Below are 23,007 nucleotides of genomic sequence, written 5' to 3' on the forward strand. Positions count from 1 at the left end.
AAGGTCATTCCCACATTGCATTACACTAGCCTCACCATTTTAGGAAAGATTGTTACATTGCAGTTAGGAACACCCTGAAAGAAATGGATTACTTGAACCCATTTCAGTCAGGATTCCAGCTCTAGAATTCTTGCCTCACCATTTTAGGAAAGATTGTTATGTTGCAGTTAGGAACACCCTGAAAGAAATGGATTACTTGGACCCATTTCAGTCAGGATTCCAGCTCTAGAATTCTTGCCAAGGGTCTTTTCATGCGAAAGATTAGAACACCAGTTTCCACCTACTCCAGATATATAATGACCCATGGGGTATTAATTCCAATCCCAGTTATGGTGGAATAAATAGTCTAATAACACTGAGATAAAGCCATCATTTTGATCCAAATTGTGCTTTGGCTTCATGGAAATGGTGGAGGGTTTTATAATACCAAGTCAAACAACTTTTCAAAAGATAACATGGTTGGTTTAATCCAGTTTGCAAAGAGGAACATTCTTCCTTCCTTCCTTCCTTCCTTCCTTCCTTCCTTCCTTCCTTCCTTCCTTCCTTCCTTCCTTCTTTTTTTCTTTATTTCTTTCCTTCTTTTCCCTCTGTGCATGAGCAGTTATTATAGAATACTGTTATCAAAATGCTTCAGATTATTTAAAAGGAAAGAATGTTACTCTGTTAAAAGTCCTGTTTTGATCTGTCTACTTAGCCTAGTTCCTCCCCCCCAGCCCCCAATCCGTATCACACTGTGTTTTTCATTCTTATCACACTACCTTCTCACACAATGCAAATTGTGATGGTGGCTTCTGCTGTTATAAAGATGTCTGGGGCTCTTTTACAACCATCAGGAGTCTTTAAACAGGGCAACTTTAAGACTTGTGTATTTCAGTTACCCAGCCAGCTGGATTGACTGAGGATTTCTAGGTGTTGAAGTCCACAAATCTTAAAATTAACAAGCTTGGAGACCTCTGATATAGATGATTGATGACTCATCTTGGAGGGAAAGATATGAACAAATCCATGGTATCTAGAAGTTTCCCCTTAAACATCTCTTTAAATCTCCAAGAAAACAAAGAAAGTCCAGTTGTCTTTTGGAAAAAAATATGTTTGGGACTGAGAATCTCCATAGACATTTGTCTAAGAAAATACAAAAGTTTATTTGCAGTAAATCAAAATTTCATTTTAATAATAAATTAGCATGAAATTTTCAAGTATAGCATGAATGCTATTTTTCCCCTAACTCCTTTGTTGTGTAATGCCCTATATAATTATATAATTTTACTGGATACAACTTAATTGTACAAGACAAATGATGAAAAAGCATATGCCCTGCCAATGTATGCCAAAAGCAGCTTTAATCAATTTTAGAAGCTAAAAGAAAGTGAATTATAATGTGGACAATTACTATACAATGCCACAGTTCCTGTGATTTCCATGCGAGATGTTTCTGAAATTACCTTAAAATGTGCTCAGCAAGATATGAAACAGATTGCACATCAGATCTGCTTGTGGGTAAAATGAATGGATAACATTTCTGCTAATCCCTTCAAATATTGAAATATAACAGGAATTTTCAAATATAACAGGAATTTGGCAAATGTTGGAAGACATGTCACGGATCGTATCTGTCCTGATCTTCACAGATAGAATAAACACTTTTTGAAAGGATGATACCCACTATATTCAACTGAATTTAGGATCCTGAATATAAGGATTTCTGTAACACAAGGTGCTACACCAGTATTCAGCTGAATGTGACCTTCCACATCAATATGGGGCCTTTGTGAACACCAAGGATAGGATAGTGTTTGATAACTTCTGTTTTTTTCCCCTACCTGTATTTAAAAGAGGCATTGTTAAAATGATGAATGGGAACGAAAAACTGGGATGTCTTGGGCAGCACTGATTTTCATAAGTGTCACATTACCCTTGATACATGCTATGAATGCCTACCACTTTCTAGTCTTTTGATCTTTTACATAGTACCCTCTTCCCAAGTCATTCATTGGGAAGGTATTTCGCAAGAAAGGTATGTTGCAGATTCCATCAGTTAAATAACTTTGACTGGTAGACTCCAGGAAGACAGCGATGTCTTCTGCCCTGTAAGATGTTCTCTTCCCAGAGATGAGGAAGACTCCCAATCTTGGAAAGGAGTCAAAACCCTGAAGACCAGCAGTTGTGGGGTTGGCTTCTGCCCTTAATTGCCTTACAATTAATGTGGTAATTTAATTAATTTTGACAGTGTTGAATCATCCTTCCCTCTTTCCAAACGTTTAACTTTTATGTACCCTTTCTATATTTTAATATTTTATTGTACGCCACCCAGAGTCTCTCTCGGAGGTAGATGGGCAGTTCAAAAAGATGAAAAAAACATAAAATGAATATTTTTTAAAAAATTATCTTCCTCAGAAATAGGCATCTTAAAATATTAGTCAACACTGTCACCAGAGAGAGAGAGAGAGAGACTGTGAGACAGGATTCAGTCAAACTGTGTCTTGTGAACATTATAAAAATGCTTAACTATTATGGTCAGAGGGCCATAGACATTTTAAAAACTTCTGCATTAATATCCACAACATTTGGCATGTTTTTCTCTTGCCCTAACTTCTGATGTTTATCAACAGCCACTACCACCCATAGACAAACACAAATGCAAACACACAGAGACACACAAATACAAAAACACACCCCTAGATCTTTCTGTTGCTCTTCCTTTCTCTTACAGATTCTGATGTGTCGGGATGAGAAACCTCCTACACCAGTGGGAGAATTCTTCAACAAAGTGGGTTTTTGAACAGTCTAATTAGAATAAAACAAGGCTTAGCGCCACAATTTAGTTGTTTCCTTTTTTCTTTTGTCCATGAGGGTTTATATTGTCTGACTGAGCTACCTGATTTCAAGCCGCATGGCAGCCATGAGCATCAGAGAATAGCTTTTGCTTATGACAAAATACAACTCTTTGGAGACAGTTTTGCTGTTTAATAAAGGCTGATACGGATATCACACTGTAAAAAATGCCTCCTAAAAGTGAGCTCGCCACAGTTCATTTTAATTATCTGGCACCTAGCAGAGGTGTGTGATAATGAATAAGAAAAAAATCAGCCAGACAGTGATATCAACAGGCTTTCTTTCACACTGATTTATGGTGGGGATTTTTCTCTCCTAGCTATCTCTACGACTCCCAGATGGTATATAACAAGTCCCGAGGTGAAAGTGTGCTATTTTGAAGAACTTTCCAGCCTGTCTATCTGCCTATGACTTTGTACCCTGGATAATTTGATCTTTCTTTGAATTCACCTGCCATCTTTCTCTTCTTGCCACTCAATTCTCCTTAGAGACAACCTCTTTTTTTTTTTTTTTTTACTTTTGAAACTAGCGTTCTCGGCAAGCTTCTATGCTGCTGAGTTATATTCTTCCTGGGCATTAGCAAATTGACAGTTTTATCATCTTGTGGATGGGGAAAAAAATGCAGTTTGGGATTTTAAAGAAAGGAATTGTTTTAATTCAATCTATTTGGCTTTTGGTTTATTTATTCCATTAATCTATCTTATACAGCGGTCCACCTAACATATGAGACTCTTAAGAGACTCTGTCTTACAATAATAAATGCAATAAATCCTAAATAATGAAGGAGTATCATAGACAAAGAAGAAATGTGTCTAGATAAAGTTGTTTACATGGTCCAGTTATCTTTGTATTTTGTTTCTCAATTTCTTTACTTAGTGAAAAAAAAACATTCCCTAAAAATGGGATCTTCCATGCAGTAGGTCCCAATTCATGTTTTTCATTAAACGTTTAGGGTAATAATCAAATTAATTTAAATGCAGCTATTGAAAAATGAATTATTGTGATGTCAGTTCTTTCTTAGAAATGTCCTGTTATAAAATGCACATTTTCAGCAGCTATCTTCAGTACCTGAATGCAATGTGGAAGAGAATCACTGTCAATGCTATGGCTGCACACTATTGGAAAACTCTCACTCAAAGGTCGTATAGTGCATGGAGTGAAGAGTGGGTTATGTAGCACAAATTTATTGACTCAAACAACCTCTGCTGAGAATTCTGCAAGTTGAATTTAGCAAGCCGTTTGTTACATTGGTCACTTTTCTTTGTGGTCCTAAGATGACTCATCCACTTCACTTCCATCTCGATTCTAGGAGAGAAGCTGGCCTGAATGTTGCTGAACTTTCATAACTTAAACCTAGCACTAGGTGTACCTAGTTCTTCTTGTTCCTAACTCAAATATTTTGACCACTGCAGGGCACTGGGTCTCAAACCCAATCACTTAAATATGAGCCAGCAGTCTGCTGCGGCTGCCAAAAGAGTTAATGCAGTCCTAGACTGCATTAAAGAGGGATAGAATCAAGATCACCTGAAGTGTTAGTACCACTTTATAATGCCCTGATAAGACCACATTTGGAATATTGTATCCAGTTTTGGCCACGATATAAAAAAGATGTTGAGACTCTAGCAAGAGTGTAGAGAAAAGCAACAAAGATGAATAAGGGATGGAAGACTAAAACATATGAAGAAGGGTTGAAGGAATTGTGTATGTCCAGTTTAATGAAAAGGACTAGGTGTTACATGATGATGGAGAAGAAGAGGAGGAGGAGGAGGAGAAGGAGGAGGAGGAGAAGGAGAAGGAGAAGGAGAAGGAGAAGAAGAAGAAGAAGAAGAAGAAGAAGAAGAAGAAGAAGAAGAAGAAGAAGAAGAAGAAGAAGAACAAGAACAAGAACAAGAACAAGAACAAGAACAAGAACAAGAACAAGAACAAGAACAAGAAGAAAGCAGAGAGTAGCCAACAAGTAAAATAATAATAATACTATGGAGAAAAACTTTCTTAGTATAAAGTTTATTGCACCAACAAAAAAATTGGCAAATTTTTAACAGCCACAACTAATCCCAAATAAAAAAGTGTTTCAAAATCTCCTTAAGTACGCTAGCCCAATGGTTCTCAATTTCTTCTTTATCATGGACTTCCTTTAAATATATTTTGGGACCAAGGACCAAGAAGAAGAAGAAGAAAAAGAAGAAGAAGAAGAAGGAGAAGGAGAAGGAGAAGGAGAAGGAGAAGGAGAAGGAGAAGGAGAAGAACAACAACAACAACAACAACCACTTCCTTTCAAAAAAGGAAACTGTTTGTCATCCTGATGTTTTGCTAATAATGTAGTATCAACATTTTGACAACAACTTAAGGCTGTACATTGCTTACATTTGCTATGAGAATAAATAAAAGAAATACATAAAGGCCTTTGGTTTGCGTTAGCAAATCAGCAATTAACTGCTAAAAAAATCCTCATATACTCATATTTATCCGTTACAATCTAATTGTTCCTTGTGATACTCCTATTATTAACTGCATTCAGGATCTGAACGAATTGTACTCTTTTAGCCTGCAGAGACATCATTCTGATTAAAGCTGGTCCATCAAAAGAGGAAGGGAGGGAGGGAGGGAGGGAGAAAGAATTGGAATACTCCCTCCAACCTCCAAAAAGTATATATAACCATTTTGAACAAATTCTTAGCAAGGTGCTTGCCAACTTGCAGACTGCTACAAATCTCCAGAACCTTTTATTATTATTTTTTACACTTTCCCAAGACTAACAGGCTTGTTGGCGTGCCGTCTCTGGGGAGCGAGATAGTAGCTGTTCTCCTAAATGCTCAGTATTTGGAAACAAATATTCCCGCTCTCTCACAGAACAATTTACTTGAACAGCTGCCCCCATTAGTCTCTTCTCGGGTGGTCCATTTTAAAGATCCTCAAGAGAGAAAGGACAGCCAGGCACTCTGCAGACAACAAAATGACCACGTGACCACCTGTGCACGTAGACAAGATCTTCCTGTTTATAAAACACCCCTTTTCCCTTTATCTTCCCCTTCGCTTCTCAGCGCACCTGGAAGACAATTTTTGTACCGCATCTTATACAAGCTTAGACTCAACTGAAAGCTGGGCTTATCTTTGAAAATGCAAGTGGAGTGCATGACCTCCTCCGTCTATTCTCGGAGTCCTTTGAAGGGAAAGCTTCCCTGAGATTATTTATTCTGTACTTTACCGCAGATCCCCCCTTTTCCTTCAAAGGACCCGGAGAAAAAGAAAAATATTTCACTCCAGATAAGCCAAGATCTCTCGAGTACAGATAAGGAAATAATCAGACGTTATCATTCTTGGGCACCTGGAATTTTTTCTGGTGGATAATCATCTGAAGGGGTGAAGGTGTTATTAGATGACTGTAGGTTTGCTTTAAAGCGTGTCTGGCCAAAGTCGATGGTTTGATCGGACTGCTAACAGCTCAATTATATTCTCAGTGTGAACCTAGAAGTTTGTAACTGAAAGCAAACGCATACGTTCAGCCTTTTATTCCATTTTTATTTCGTTTTTACTCTGCCGACCCTGGGACTTGCAATTAACAGGTGAAGCCTTTGTATCTTACCTTTCATTGAGGGATGGGCAGATCTCCAGTTTTCAGAATCTAATTTTGTTGCTACAGGAATGTCAAGGTTCCCCAATGAGATCTACATTCAAAATAACATCTACAAAGGGTCTTAAAGCTAAATCAGATAATGGACCCAACAAAGTGAGGAGACCTGGTAGTAGTGTTTCATACCTAGAATGAAACAATAGCATTTCTTTGAGCATCTGGCTCAAGCTAGGAATCTGTTTTCAGTAATGGAACGGACAAACCCATACAAAAATCCACTGGCATCCTCCCTCCCCCCCCACCCATCATTGTCATAAGTTTGTTTAGCAGCCTAATTCAGAATGGTAGGAAAAAACCATTTGTCCCACTGTTATAGAAAATAGGAAGGAAATGCAGGCTTATAGGTGTATTTAAAATCATATTAGAGGTGGTATTCTGCCAGTTCACGCTGGTTCGACCCGGTTCGGTAGCGGAAGCAGATGCTCTGCACATGCACAGAGGTTTCTGCACATGCGCAGAAACGCCCATGCGAGTGAAGCAAGCAAGTGCACATGTGCACTCCCAGCTCCGAACCAGTAGCGAAGGTAAGAGGATTTCATGCCTGAATCCTATGTATATTATCACATCATATTATATTGATGAAAGAAATGTTCTTCTGGGTTCGGCTCCAAGTGGGGTTAAAGACACTGGAGACATGGAGGCTGCTTGGAAAGATGGTTTATTGGTGGACAGGACCACATGGCTTGAGTCCTGAACAGAAAAGGGGGATCACATGCTTCAATGTTGGCGGAGAAGAAGAGAAGGGCTGAGGGAGGGGCTTGCTAGGCTTTTGATAACCTGTTCAGTCCCACCTCTCTTGTTTCCTGTTCCTGTGTAAGAAATGTATTCTGATTGGTTGTCAGACTCCCATGGGGCCATGCAGGGGCAACTCTCTAGGCTGCATTTTGAATCCAGGTTTGGTTGAGTTCTCTGATGCCATGTGGTCAGTTGAGTAAAGGGCCAACATTATCATGCTTTAATCCCATCCTTTGGAGATGGAGAAGTCTTTATTATGTAAAGTGGACTAGCTTGGCCTTCTTAATGGCCCATTGACAAAGTGGGGATGGGCGGGAAGCTACAGGCAGCTATTCTGTCTGTTAAAACGTATTTCTTTCTTTTCACATCCAGAGAAATATTCTGCCTTTTCAATATTTTCTAGGATATTTCCTTTTTCTAGGAGAGGGCTGGGTGATAACTTCCTACAATATTATACATAATCATATCATATTATACATAATCACATGTATTCATATGAATATGTACATTTAAAATTAAGAAACGAGAAGAAACAGACAGCTCTAGAATGAGTACAGAGAAGAGTATATGATAAAGGGTCTGAAGGCTAAATCAGATAATGGACCCAACAAAATGAGGAGATGTGGTAGTAATTTTTCAAGCTATGAAGGATGATCCCAGGGGAAAGGGAATCAACCTATTCTCCATAGCACCTGAGAGCAGGACAGGAAGCTCATTAAAAAGAGATCCAACCTGTAACTAAAGAAGAATTTCCTGACAGGGACAACAATGTTTTGTGTCCTCCGTCACTGGAGGTTTTTAAGAAAAGTTTGGATAAGCATTTGTATGGGATGGAATAAAGACACCTGCCTACAATAGCAGAGTTGGAAGGGACCTTGGAGGTCTTCTAGTCCAACCCCCTGCCTAGGCAGGAAACTCTATACCATTTCAGACAAATGGTTATCCAACGTCTTCTTATAGACTTCCAGTGTAGGGGCATTCAGAACTTCTGGAGGCAAGTTGTTCCACTGATTAATTGTTCTAACAGTCACGAAATTTCTCCTCAGTTCTAAGTTGCTTCTCTCCATGATTAGTTTCCATCCATTGCTTCTTGTTTTTGATAGATTGGACTGTTTTTTCCCTTTGTGTAAAGACATATGCAAAAAATGAGTTAAATAGTTCTGCTTTCTCCCTGTTGCTTGCCACTTTTTGCCACTTTCTCCCAGCAATGGACCAATTGTTTCCTTGACTTTTTTTTTCTTGTTTTTAACATGTTGGAAGAATCTTTTTTTGTTATTTTTTACTTTTGTGGCAAGCCTTTCTTCATTGTGAGCCTTAGCTTTCCTCATTTCATCTTTACAGGCTCGGGCTATTTGCTGATATTCTGCCTTAGTTATGTCCCCCTCTTTCCACTTTTTATACTTAACTTTTTTGTCTTTCAATTTGTCAGAGAGGTCTTTATGCAGCCATGCCGGTTTCTTTTTGGAACTGTTATTTTTCTTCTTCATTGGTATTGTGCTAGACTGGGCTTTTGTAATCTCATTTTTTAAAATTTCCCAAGCTTTTTGAGTTGTTTTCCCTTGAGGATTCTCATCCATGGAATTCTCCCCAAGCTCTCTCTAAGCTTATTGAAAGTAGCTCTCTTAAAATCCAAGACTCTAGTTTGACTTTGTTCTACTACTTGGGTTTGCATAATGTTGAATTCCAACATGGTCACTTGCCCCCAGGGTTCCTATGGCTTCAACACCTTCTATCATTTCCTATCTATTAGTGAGAATTAAGTATAATATGGCTGATCCCCTTTTTCTCTTCTCTACTTTTGGGGAAACAAAGTTGTCCACTAGGTTCATTAGGAACCTGTTGGATCTTCCACTTGGTGCAGAGTTTGTTTCCCAGTTGATGTCAGGGTAGTTAAAATTCCCCATTACTATTGTGGTGTGCTTCCTACATACCTTAGTTAGCTGACTAGCAAAAAGTTCATCTACTTCCTCTGCTTGGTTGGGTGGCCTGTAGTATAGACCTATGGCAATGTCGTCCCTCCCCCAACCTTTAATATTGACACAAATGCATTCAAGATAGTTTTCATCATTGTTGTGCTCTATTTCTGTAGAGATGTAGTTATTTCTTATATAGTGCACCTCCTGTTTTATTTGGTCTATTTCTTTTAAATAATTTAAATGTTCCATTTGTGAGTTTCATCCCACCAAGTTTCTGTAATGGCAGCAATATCATATCTACCCTCATTTACTTGAATTTCTAATTCACCCTGTTTATTCCTCATACTCTGTGCATTGGTGTATAGACATTTGAGTCCATTTTGATTGACCCTGTGTTTACTGTCTACATAACCTGTGTTATGCCTGACTGCCCCTATTTTCTTGCCACTTGTATGATTCATGCACATGGTATGGCACTCACTATTAAATGCTTGGACTAGAAGATCTCCAAGGTCCCTTCCAGTGTTATAATTCTATGGTTCTTTACCATCAAATAAATCAACCTGCAGTAATCTCTTGAGGCCCAAACAGCCAACTTATCCTACTTTTGACATTCATGAATGTTTTTTTGTAAATAAATATAGGGAGGTGGGAAACCCCAAATTCTTATGTCAGTGTATAACACTTTAAACCTAGCTTTAAATGTCTGAGGTTGATTCCTTTTATATCTGGTTATGCTTCTGGAACTGAATTATGGTTGCCATGTTTATTTTTTTTATTTTTTTAAAAAAACCTTTGTATTTAACAGCTACATTGAAAATAGTCACAGCATGGTTATCTCCTTGCTGGGAATAGCATAGGTCAATTGCAGAGAGTAACATATTCATTTGGTTCTTTTATTTCACCAGGAAAATTTAACACATGAGTTAATGAATTGAAAACAATGGGTATCTAAGAGAAGCTAAATCCACAGATTTTTCTATGCCTTTTTTAAGTATATACATGTCGCTTGCCCTGCAAACAGATTTTTTTTCCAAGATTTTATTTTGTATCAGTCTCCCTAGAAATTAGTCTGAACCCCAGCAGATGGGGGGGGGGAATCCGAAGAGGTTTATTTAGTGGTAGTTCTTGACTTATGACAACAATTGGAAGTGGAATTTCTTTTATTTATTTTTTATTTTTATTTTTTTCCTTCTTAAATGTGTTTTTATTTTCCATTTCATTTTCGTACAGTCACATATATACTGTGCATAACCGGGGCCATATAACATTAAACAATAAACACAGCCATTCCTCTTGTCAACAATACCCCCCAAAATAGAAACCCAATGTACCACTTCGACCCTCCATACACCCTTTCATTCACCTCCTTCCAACTTTCCATCTTCCCTCCATCATTCCCCTCTACCCTACTTCCCCTCCCCCCTCTACCACTTCTCTCTCCTGATACGCTCCCTCCCTTCCTCCTCCCCCTCCCTCCAGTCCTCTCTCCCACCCTCGCTACCCCTCTTTCTTCTATCCCTCTACTCCTCCCTTCAGTGTATTTCTACTATCTATTAATATATTCAGCTTGTCCTATTTTTACAGTGAAATTAAAGAGCAACAGTATACAAGTGCTGTCACATTACTTTAAAATCTAACACATACTATATGTCCCCCCTCCCCCCACCCCCCTAACACCCCACCTCCCTTCCCACCCACCCCCGACTTCCCAGAGCCCGTAAACGGTATAGATTTTTAACAAACACAGTCTAAAATATATTGAAACAAAGGAAATAAAAAAAAGTTAATAACATCTCTGCATTTAACTCAGCTTCTTCCTGTTACACTAACTTTGAGCAGTTTAGATTAATCCTGATCTTAAACATAGGCTATCTGTAATTTCTTAGTCCCATATTTGTTTTGTATATAGTCAATCCATTTTTTCCAGTCTCGTTTATATCTCTCATTTGAATGGTCTTTAAGATATGCCGATATTTTCGGAAGTGAAATTTCTATCATATGTTGTTCCGGTTATAAATGGCAGGTTTTGAACCAGATTTTGAATTAATTTTGATGGTAGACATTAAGTGAATGACTGTGATTGTTAAGCTTCCCAATGGATGTTTTTTTTTCCAAAAATGGTCAGAAAGATAACAAATCATAATTGATTTTAACAAATCAAAGTGACCCTAGGATAGTGAGACCAGTTATAAATACGAACTGGTTCCCAAGTGCTTGAATTGTAATCATGTCACTGTGGGGGTGGTGCCACACTCAAAAGTGGAAGTTCAGGTTTTAAGTCACTTTTCCCAAATTGTAAGTTTGAACTATAGCACTTAATAGCAATAGCAATAGCAGTTTGACTTATATACCGTTTTATAGGGCTTTCAGCCCTCTCTAAGTCGTTTACAGAGTCAGCATATCACCCCCACAATCTGGGTCCTCATTTCACCCACCTCGGAAGGATGGAAGGCTGAGTCAACCCTGAGCCGGTGAGATTTGAACAGCCGAACTGCAGAACTGCAGTCAGCTGAAGTAGCCTGCAGTGCTGCATTTAACCACTGCGCCACCTTGGCTCTTGGTACTTAGACTTATATACTGCTTCATAGTGCCTTACCGCCCTCTCTAAGCAGTTTACAGTGCCCCATCCACCTGGATTTTACCAATCTTGGAAGGCTGGAAGGCTGGATCAAAGTTGATCCAGTCAGAATCGAACTTCTGACAGAGGGCAGAGTTAACCTTCAGATTCAGATTCAGATTTAATTTATTTGTATGCCGCCCTTCTCCGGGAGGGACTCAGAGCGGCGAACAACTCAAAAGGGGAAAGGGGATACAAACACAATACATATAATTAAAATACACAAGAGTCATACAGCCATACAAGTCGAGAGGGGAGGGGAACTCATCAACCCCAGGCCTGCCGGCACAGCCAGGTTTTGATGGCTTTCCGGAAGGCCTGGAGAGGAGTGAGGGTCCGAACCATTGCACCACTATCATTAAAGAATGGCCATAAGTCAAGAATTACAGTACCTGTATATCAAACTTAGCCCACAAATTGAGAGCCAGAAGAAAAAGTCAAGAGGAAGGTTTGTTGGTGGGATAAAAGGTAAAGGTTCCCCTCGCACATATGTGCTAGTCGTACCCAACTCTAGGGGATGATGCTCATCTCTGTTTCAAAGCTGAAAAGCCAGCGCCATCCGAAGACGTCTCTGTGGTCATGTGGCCGGCATGACTAAACAGCAAAGGCGCATGGAACACTCACTGTTACCTTTCCACCAAAGTGGTCCCTATTTTTCTACTTGCATTTTTACATGCTTTCGAACTGCTAGGTTGGCAGAAGCTGGGACACGTAAAGGGACTTCAATCCATTATGCGGCGGTAGGGATTCGAACCGCCGAACTGCCAACCTTTCTGATCCACAAGCTCAGAGTCTTAGCCACTGAGCCATCTTGGTGGGATGCAAAAAAAATATTGGAAGCATCCTGTGATGATTGGATTATTCAATGCATTTGTTGGTGGGATACAAATAAATAAGTACATTGAATAATCCAATCATTACAGGGTGCTTTCAATATTTTTGGACCACTTTGGAAAATATAAAACTGGCATGGTTTTGCAAAAGGTTTGGAAAATTATAGAATTCATCAGAATATTTTAATATTCGTCAGAAACTGCAAATCCCGTAAAAGGGATTTTTGTGCATCCCTAACTTGTATAGAGCTGAGATGGCACAGTGGTTAAATGTAGCACTGCAGGCTACTTCAGCTGACTGCAGTTCTACAGTTCGGCTGTTCAAATCTCACTGGCTCAGGGTTGACTCAGCCTTCCATCCTTCCGAGGTGGGTAAAATGAGGACCCGGATTGTTGGGGACAATATGCTGACTCTGTAAACCGCTTAGAGAGGGCTGAAAGCCCTATGAAGTGGTATCTAAGTCTAACTGCTATTGCTAGAGCCAAGGTGACGCAGTGGTTAAATGCAGCACTGCAGGCTACTGCTAGATCAGCAGTTCAGCGGTTCAAATCTCACCGGCTCAGGGTTGACTCAGCCTTCCATCCTTCCGAGGTGGGTAAAATGAGGACCCAGATTGTTGGGGGCAATATGCTGACTCTCTGTAAACCGCTTAGAGAGGGCTGAAAGCCCTATGAAGCGGTATATAAGTCTACTGCTATTGCTATTGCTATTGCTATACACATTTTAAAAATATGACTTAAAAAGCATATGGAAAAGTAGTATGAGGTTAATTTTTTAACTAAATAGAAGCTTAATGTGAGCATAGGGAAAAATAAATTTACTGACATGCACTTGAAGAAAGAGATTTAAAACAAGAGCCAAGCAGTGACACAAACTTGGAGAAAACATTTGCCCATTCTTCTTAGTAGCCCATCTTGATTTAGAAAAAACACCGTGAGGCCCCAATGCAACGAAAACAAAAGAAATGAATTGCATAATCCATTGCATTAAATGGTTCCTGTCACTGTGTCTTATTGAAAGCTGGCATCCTATAAGTAAAGACTGTAATTTTCTTTTAAAGTTTTTTTTTAAAAAAAATATAAAAAACGATGACATTGTAGGAAATATCTTTGGAACAATTTAAAAGGGGGGAAAAAAAAGAGAATGTTTTAAGCCAATATATTTCCTTTGCCACCTGCGGCTCTTGGCAGCAACACAAAATATTCCACAAAGAACTTCACTTTCTAAGTTGTCAAGGCAATTCTTGACAAAGCTCTGTTTTTCCAAGTCTTTATTGTGCACAAGTGTCTGAGAGCATTATGGAGCATAATATAGATATTTTTCTTAAGTCTGTCATGTCGCAGACAATGCTAATAAAGAACCTTGAAAACCATAACAGCAGATGCTAGTCTCACACTTGGAAATACCAACCACTGGGACCCTTCTTTTATCATTGCTTCTCAAGTGGTATAATTTGGGGGATGAGATCGCCGTATAATATTGATGTTGCTCTTTTTAATTAAACTGCACAAGTATATACGTTCCCTCTGACATTCGAAAAAACCCTCTGAATACCTTTGCAGACAAATAGTACAGTGCTGTGCTCACAGCACAGAGCCGAGGTGGCGCAGTGATTAGGGGTGCAGTACTGCAGGCCACTTCAGCTGACTGTTATCTGCAGTTCAGCGGTTCTAATCTCACCGGCTCAAGGTTGACTCAGCCTTCCATCCTTCCGAGGTGGGTGAAATGAGGACCCAGACTGTGGGGGCGATATGCTGACTCTGTAAACTGCTTAGAGAGGGCTGAAAGCCCTATGAAGTGGTATATAAGTCTAACTGCTATTGCTATTGCTACATAGCAATAGCAATAGCAGTTAGACTTATATACCGCTTCATAGGGCTTTCAGCCCTCTCTAAGCAGTTTACAGAGTCAGCATATCGCCCCCAACAACAATCCTGGTCCTCATTTTACCCACCTCGGAAGGATGGAAGGCTGAGTCAACCCTGAGCCGGTGAGATTTGAACAGCCGAACTGCAGAACTGCAGTCAGCTGTAGTAGCCTGCAGTGCTGCATTTAACCACTGCGCCACCTCGGCTCTGTTTACATTCCTCACAACGAAAAGAAGAATACTTCCTGGTACTACCTGCAAGTCAGCTACTATGATTTTTTAGAGCTGCAGAAAACCTGGATATGCTGAGCATTTTGTTTGGCTCTTGAAGATCTTGAGATGGTTTGTCTCATCTGGCTTCCTCAAGGGATTGTAACTCTCCAGTTTCTAGAAACATGGGGGTGGGGGGGTTGGTTAGTGCCATATTTAGCGGATATTTTGGAAGCTTGTTTATTTTTTTTATTTATATCCTGTATTTATTATTTTTATAAATAACTCAGAATGACAAGAGTTGCAAGAGACCTTGGAGGCAAGGGTGGTGCAATTCAAAAATTGCCGCAACGGGTTCGCTGCCTCATTGCTGCGTGGGCATGTCCATGGTAGGAATGGCTAGTCAGCCTCCTGCACCATGGTGGAGGGGGCGTTTCACCCTCCCCAGGCTTCGGAGGGTTTCCTTGAGCCTCCGGGAGGGCAAAAACTCCTTTTCCCTGGCCTCCAGAGGCCATCCGGAGGCTGAAAGCAGGCCTGTTTCTGGACTTCCGGAACTTCCGATAGGCCCATTTTCCCTCCTGCCCGAGCCTCCATGTGGGCCCGGCACTTACCTGGCTTGATGAATGGGCTGCGTGGAGATTCCTGGGAGAGAAGGGGTGGGAGGGGCAGAGTGGGAGGGGCCAGCCTGGGGTGCCATTTGGGTGTTTGCCGAACTGGGCAGAATCATAGCTAGAAGATCGCCCGAACCTGTGCGAACCCCCAGCACCCCACCCCTGCTTGGAGGTCCCCTAGTCCAACCCCACTCAGGAGGAAACCCTATACCATTTCATACAATGGTTGTCCAATCTCTTCTTTAAAACCTCCAGTATTATGGATCACCCACAGTTTCTGGAAGATGGTTGTTTCATTGATTAATTTCCCCCTAGTTCTAGATTTCTTCTCTCTTTCTTCAGTTTCCATTCATTGCTGCTTGCCCTGCCTTCAGAATAGCTGGAGAATAGCTTGACTTCCTCTTCTTTATGGCAGCCCCAGAGATATTTGGAAGACTACTATCATGTCACCCCTAGTCCTCCTTTTCATTAAACAAGACATACCCAATTCCAGCAACCATTCTTTGTATGTTCTCAACAGTGACGTGAGGTGAGGTTTATAGCTGGTGAGGCACTGACACTTTCAATTATTTTTTAGACTTGTGGACTTCAACTCCCAGAATTCCACAGCCAGGCATGCTCCATTCCGATTTAAAGCGACAGCATTTCCCCCCCTTGCGAAATAAGTTTTCCTTCATTCTTTTTCTTCTCCCTCCCCCTCCTTCCTTCCTCTCTCTCTCCCTCCCCCCTCTCTCAAACAGACACACGCACACAGAGAAGTTGAATTGGATATATTTTCCAATGGCTTGAAAGCAGCTCCTCTGCCATGCCGCCCCCCCATTCCCCTGCTGCCTTCTGATCCGAGCCATTGATTGCAAGTGGAGCCACGTTGCCTTTTCAAACTTGTAATCAGTGAAGCTGGCTTATATATTTTTATCCAGCGCTCTCTCTCTCTCTCTCTCTCTCTCTCTCTCTCTCTCTCTCTCTCTCTCTCTCTCTCTCTGTGTGTGTGTGTGTGTGTGTGTGTGTGTGTTTGAAAAGGCAATGTGGCTCTGCATGCAATCAAACTTTTTGAATTCCTCCCCCCTCCCCCACACACATGCACCTTTTCCAGCTGTTTCAGAGAGGATTTCAACTCTGCTCTTGCCTGCCATCGTAAAAAGAAAAAAATGTAAAAGGAGAAAGGCAAGAGCTGAGGTCAGGCTGAGCTAGTTGATCCCAGAGAACTCTAAAAAGCCTCTAAAAATGCCCTCTACAGGAGGCAGGAGAACGCTGTCAGGAATTTTTTGGCTTTTAACCCTTGCTTAGCTCTACTTGAGTGATCATAAAGTCAGACTAAATGAGGCACCTCGTTCTCCTGCCGCCCCCTGTAGAGGGCACTTTTTTAGAGGCTTTTTTACACAGTTAAGCACTAAGCAGAGTCATCCACTGTGACTCTGGCAGCAACTACCTCAGCCTTTTTCCTTTTACATTTCCTTTTCTTTTCATGATGACAGTGGTGAGGCTCTGCTTCTCCTGCCTCCCCTGACTGCACGTCCCTGGTTCTCAACTGTTCTCAAACATACCTAACATACTCCCTGCTCTTATTTTCCTCACAACAACAACTCTGAGAGGTGAGTTGGCCTGAGAGAAACTTCCAGCACTTCTAGAAAGTTCTTGGTTGGAGAATGCTCATTAAGAGCTTAATGCACATGTGGAAGACACTGTTGTCACAATCCATTTTTTTAACCTTATTGCATTATATGTAAATTTTCATTGTATGAAAAACAAATGGACTCCTTCCACTGTTGGTTTACCTTCCAGAATATTTTTTAATAATTTGTGGCCTAAATATATTGGTTTACTATTTCACCCTTTTAGAAACTATATATTCTATCCTATATATAAAAAAAATCCTACCATAGGAGCGAAGGAGAGGCAAGGGAAGAAGGAAGGGGAAGGAGAGAAGGAAGGAAGAAAGTAGAGAAGGGAGAGAGGGAGAAAAGAAAGAGGTAAGGAGAGGAGGATGGAAAGGAGAGAAAGAGGAGGAGGGAGGGTAGGAAGGGGATGAGGAAGAGCAGGAGTAGGAGAAAGGTACAGGAAGAAGGAAGGGAAAGGAGAGGAAGAAGGAAGAAAGTAGAGAAGGGAGAGAGGGAGAAAAGAAAGAGGTAAGGAGAGGAGGATGGAAAGGAGAGAAAGAGGAGGAGAGAGGGTAGGAAGGGGATGAGGAAGAGCAGGAGTAAGAGAAAGATACAGGAAGAAGGAAGGGAAAGGAGAGCAGGAAGGAAGAAAGTAGAGAAGGGAGAGAGGGAGAAAAGAAAGAGGTAAGGAGAGGAGGATGGAAAGGAGAGAAAGAGGAGGAGAGAGGGTAGGAAGGGGATGAGGAAGAGCAGGAGTAGGAGAAAGGTACAGGAAGAAGGAAGGGAAAGGAGAGCAGGAAGGAAGAAAGTAGAGAAGGGAGAGAGGGAGAAAAGAAAGAGGTAAGGAGAGGAGGATGGAAAGGAGAGAAAGAGGAGGAGAGAGGGTAGGAAGGGGATGAGGAAGAGCAGGAGTAGGAGAAAGGTACAGGAAGAAGGAAGGGAAAGGAGAGCAGGAAGGAAGAAAGTAGAGAAGGGAGAGAGGGTGAAAAGAAAGAGGTAAGGAGAGGAGGATGGAAAGGAGAGAAAGAGGAGGAGAGAGGGTAGGAAGGGGATGAGGAAGAGCAGGAGTAGGAGAAAGGTACAGGAAGAAGGAAGGGAAAGGAGAGCAGGAAGGAAGGAAGTAGAGAAGTGAGAGAGGGAGAAAAGAAAGAGGTAAGGAGAGGAGAATGGAAAGGAGAGAAAGAGGAGGAGAGAGGGTAGGAAGGGGATGAGGAAGAGCAGGAGTAGGAGAAAGGTACAGGAAGAAGGAAGGGAAAGGAGAGCAGGAAGGAAGAAAGTAGAGAAGGGAGAGAGGGAGAAAAGAAAGAGGTAAGGAGAGGAGGATGGAAAGGAGAGAAAGAGGAGGAGAGAGGGTAGGAAGGGGATGAGGAAGAGCAGGAGTAGGAGAAAGGTACAGGAAGAAGGAAGGGAAAGGAGAGCAGGAAGGAAGAAAGTAGAGAGGAAGGGAGAAAAGAAAGGGAAAATAAGGTGGTGTTACAACAGGAGGAAGGGATGGTAAACGAAGCAACCCAAACTCTATATTATAACCTATTCAATGAAATAATAAATGTATAAGAATGATAAATGTTAAAACACTTGTAACCAAACGACATGCTGTATGTGATGATGGGGTTTTTTTCTGTTTTGTTTTTTGTTTTCTTTCATTGTTGTGGGTATGTGTTGTCTATGTAACAAAAAATAAATAAATAAAATTATTTTAAAAAAATCCTACCATAATTAGACTTGATGGTATCTGCCTAGTACTTAGAAGAGAATTTATATCCCAGATCTTCTCTATCTAACAGTTTAGCACAGCGAGTATCTTTTGATTAGGCAGCGCTTAGAACTGAGATCTTATAAACAGTGGATTAAATCTCATTCCTCGGGAGGGAGTCCTTTATGTTCAGTGCTTAAGGTTACTTGGCACTGTTTTGCATGGCCCTGGTGTTTAAGAGAAACTTCTAAGGTGGCATGCTGGGTTTGTATTTTCTGATGTCTTCATTGTACAATTACACCGAAACACAGTAAAGAAAACCATACACAGTGAAGCCAGAAACTCTGGTTGCATAATAAAGACCACCACCTCTCACCAGCCATGGACCATCCAGCAAGTTAAGCTGCCAATTATTCTGCACTGTCAGTTCTTCCTCCAGGTGTGCTGTCACATCTGTCCTTCTTTCTCCCTCTTTCCCACTACTCCTCGACAAGTCAATGAGCTCCACGCATAAGCCCAGTTCACTTCACAATGTTCCACAGCTCAGTTGGTCATCCTCTGGACCAGAGGTCTCCAAACTTGGCAACTTGAAGCCTGGCAGACTTCAACTCCCAGAATTCCCCAGCTAGCAAAGCTTCTGGCTGGGGAATTCTCCCAGAATTCTGGGAGTTGAAGTCTGCCAGGCTTCAAGATGCCAGGTTTGGAGACCTCTGCTCTGGACTCTAGAATACAACCTGATCCTCCACTGTTGTGGCCCGGCAGGAGCCGTTAGAGCTGCTGCCAGACTCCGACAGCGAGGGGTCTTATGAGTTGGCCTTGGAGGAGGTGGAGGACCCTGGACAGGGTGTCGACGCCGAGCAGGGTGAGGAGAGACTGGTTGGCCACCAGGTGGTGGCAGAGCATTGAATGTTCCTGAAAGTATTTGGGAGTTGTATCAGGAGGCAAGCAGGCTTAGGTCTACTCAGCGTAAAGGACAAGGGAGATGATAACGAGCAGCTGTTGCTCGTTAGGATCTCCTCCTGCTGATAAAAGGGACTGATGGTGCCACACCCTGGTTGCAGAAGTCAACGTTCTCGTGCACGTTCATGAATTAACTTAAACCAACTTGGAGAAGTGGGAAGCCTGTTTGCATTGTCTAGGTTTGTGAGACTTACTGCCAGCGTGTTTATCTGTTTTTCTTTTGGGCTAGATAAAAGGGACTGATGGTGCCACACCCTGGTTGCAGAAGTCAACGTTCTCGTGCACGTTCATGAATTAACTTAAACCAACTTGGAGAAGTGGGAAGTCTGTTTGCATTGTCTAGGTTTGTGAGACTTACTGCCAGCGTGTTTATCTGTTTTTCTTTTGGACTAGCAAAGACTGATAAAAAACATTCCTTCGAACGTTCTGTTTGGCTTTCGTTTCTGAATGGACAAGGTGGGGGTCAGAACACTCCACTATGAATATATCCCAAATTCGGAAGCGAACTATGAAATTCCCTAGACTTTTTGTTTAAATTCTTTAAAAGCTTCTTTTAATGGAAGTACAGGTAGTCCTCCACTTACAACCACAACAGAGCCCAAAACCTCCGTTGCTAAGTGAGAAAGTGGCAAAAGTTGATCACATGATCCCGGGACATTGCAACCATCATAAATATGGTTGCAAGTTGCCAGGCATCCACATTTTGTTCACATAATCATGGGGATGCTGCAACAGTCCTAAGTGCAAAAAAAGGGTTATAAGTCACTTTTTTTCATTGCCGTTGTAACTTTAAATCGTTACTAAATGACCATTTAATCACTTAGACTGGGAATCTAGAATGGAGTTGAGTTGAGTTGAGTTGAGTTGAGTGGAGTGGAGTGGAGTGGAGTGGAGTGGAGTGGAGTGGAGTGGAGTGGAGTGGAGTGGAGTGGAGTGGAGTGGAGTAGAGTAGAGTAGAGTAGAGTAGAGTAGAGTAGAGTAGAGTAGAGTAGAGTAGAGTAGAGTAGAGTAGAGTAGAGTAGAGTAGAGTAGAATTTGCTAAATTTGCTAAAAATCTGTAAACCTGTAAAAATCTGTAAACTCAATGTGCTAAAAATCTGTAAACCGCTTAGAGAGGGCTGAAAGCTCTATGAAGCGGTATATAAGTCTAATTAATAAATAAATAATAAATAATAAAATAAAATAATAAAATAAAATAAAATAAAAATAAAATAAAATAAAATAAAATAAAATAAAATAAAATAAAATAAAATAAAATAAAATAAAATAAAATAATAAAATAAAATAAAATAAAATAAAATAAAATAAATAAAATAAATAAAATAAATAAAATAAATAAAATAAATAAAATAAATAAAATAAATAAAATAAAATAATAGAATAGAATAGAATAGGAGGTCTTCTAGTCCAACCCCCTACTCAAGTAGGAGAACCTATAGCATTTCAGACAAGTAACTGTCTAGTCTCTTCTTAAAAACCTCCAGTGATCTAAGGTGTCGCTAGTCTTATAAGTCAAGGACTCCCTTTGCTTTCACATGTTAGGTGAATAACTGATTTTAAGGATAGACTAGTAACACCTTAGAGTCCCAGTCTATCCTGGTGCTATTTCTACCTCCCCAAGTGACACGTCATGGGTTTATGCTTCAAATTACAATGAGTAGTACTTAGGAAGCCACTCCAATCAAATCTGATTGTGTCCATCCCCACCCAAATGCCACAATAGTCAAATCAAAGAGAATAAATCCTTTTCAACAGCAGGCTTATTAAATGGTTCCCTGTGCTTCATTAAAAGCTGTTTTCCACCCTCCCCATGTTATGATTTCCCCTTTTTTTGAAAATTGCCTTCTGATTCTCCTGTGAGAATTCATAAGACCTCCCATCTCACCAGCTACCTCCACTCAGCCCTAAGGAAGTTCACTAAAACAGCAGGAAGATGTTAGAAATTGTACCGTTCCTGTGGTGTTGCCTGTAATGAAGCATCTTCTCTTTTACTGTATTTTTAGAATCCATAAAAGAAAGGGGGGAAACATGGAATGCTGAATTCTGAGTGACTAAAAATAAACTCTTTTGATAAAGTAATAATCCAGATTTGGAGGCCATCCTCCAGGAAGGCTACAAGCAGAAACAGATCAAATGAAAAAGCTTTTCCCCTTCCATTCATTACCACATTCATTTTTTTTGTGGGGGGGGGAATGTAAAGCTAGCAGAGAACCCTCTGTAGGATGGTGTAAGAGTAACGAACATCACTGGAAGATTGGACCACCATATCCAGAGATGTCTCCACACACACCACAATTAGCCGAGACAGAGAGAGAAACAGATTTAAGACTACTGCAAGTTAAAGCACTAGGATGGAAGAAAATGGCAAAAAGAAGTGTGTGTGAGGCTTATGGTGGGGTATTATGACTCTCTAAGCCCAAGAAATAGAAAATGCTCCTTTTCAATGAACTAAAAACCTCTATTTATAGTAGTACAATATTTCCAATATTTGTAACCTGCCCTGCCTCTTATTCACATAAAAGTAATTTATTCATATAAAAGCAATTATTCATATAAAAGTAATAACTTATTATTCATATAAAAGTAATAACCAGTGGTGAAATTCCGTGAACCGACAAAAGCACGCACAACAAAAGCACGCCGACAAAACCGTGTCGCTAAAACCGCGTCGCTAAAACCGCGACGTCATCAACGCATCGGGCGCGCTTTTGTCGTTCACCCTTTTGTCGGTGAACCATGAAATTCAATATTTTTTTACTACCAGTTCTGTGGGTGTGGCTTGGTGGGTGTGGCTTGATGGGCATGGCAGGGGAAGGATACTGCAAAATCTCCATTCCCATCCCACTCTGGGTCCAGCCAGAGGTGGCATTTGCCGGTTCTCTGAACTGTTCAAATTTTCCATTACCGGTTCTCCAGAATCTGCTTGATTTCATCCCTGGTAATAACCCTATTCTCTAAATCTCCTAGTTTTTTTTTTAAAGGCAAAGTTTCTCCTGCCAGTCGTATCTGGGAGACAGTGATCATCTGGGGTTCCTAGCCGAGGGAACCAGCATTGTCTGAAGATGCTATCATGGTCATGTGGCCAGCATGACTATATGCCAAGGTGCCCAGAACACTGCAGCCTTCCCTCTGAAGTGGTACCCATTTATCTACTTGCATTTGCATCCTTTGCAACTGCTAGGCTGGCAAGAGCTGAGGCAAGAATGAGAGTCATTCTGTCACACAGTGCTTGAGTCTCAAACTACCAACCTTCTGATCAAAAAGACCAGCATCTTAGCAATAGCAATAGCAGTTAGACTTATATACCGCTTTATAGGGCTTTCAGCCCTCTCTAAGCGGTTTACAGAGTCAGCATATTGCCCCCAACAACAATCCGGGTCCTCATTTTACCCAACCTTGGAAGGATGGAAGGCTGAGTCAACCCTGAGCCGGTGAGATTTGAACAGCCGAACTGCAGAACTGCAGTCAGCTGAAGTAGCCTGCAGTGCTGCATTTAACCA

Source organism: Thamnophis sirtalis, unplaced genomic scaffold, assembly GCF_051295495.1.
Source record: "Thamnophis sirtalis isolate CommonGarterSnake01/CBP01778 unplaced genomic scaffold, rThaSir2_p1.2 scaffold_6, whole genome shotgun sequence".
Classification (NCBI taxonomy): domain Eukaryota; kingdom Metazoa; phylum Chordata; class Lepidosauria; order Squamata; family Natricidae; genus Thamnophis; species Thamnophis sirtalis.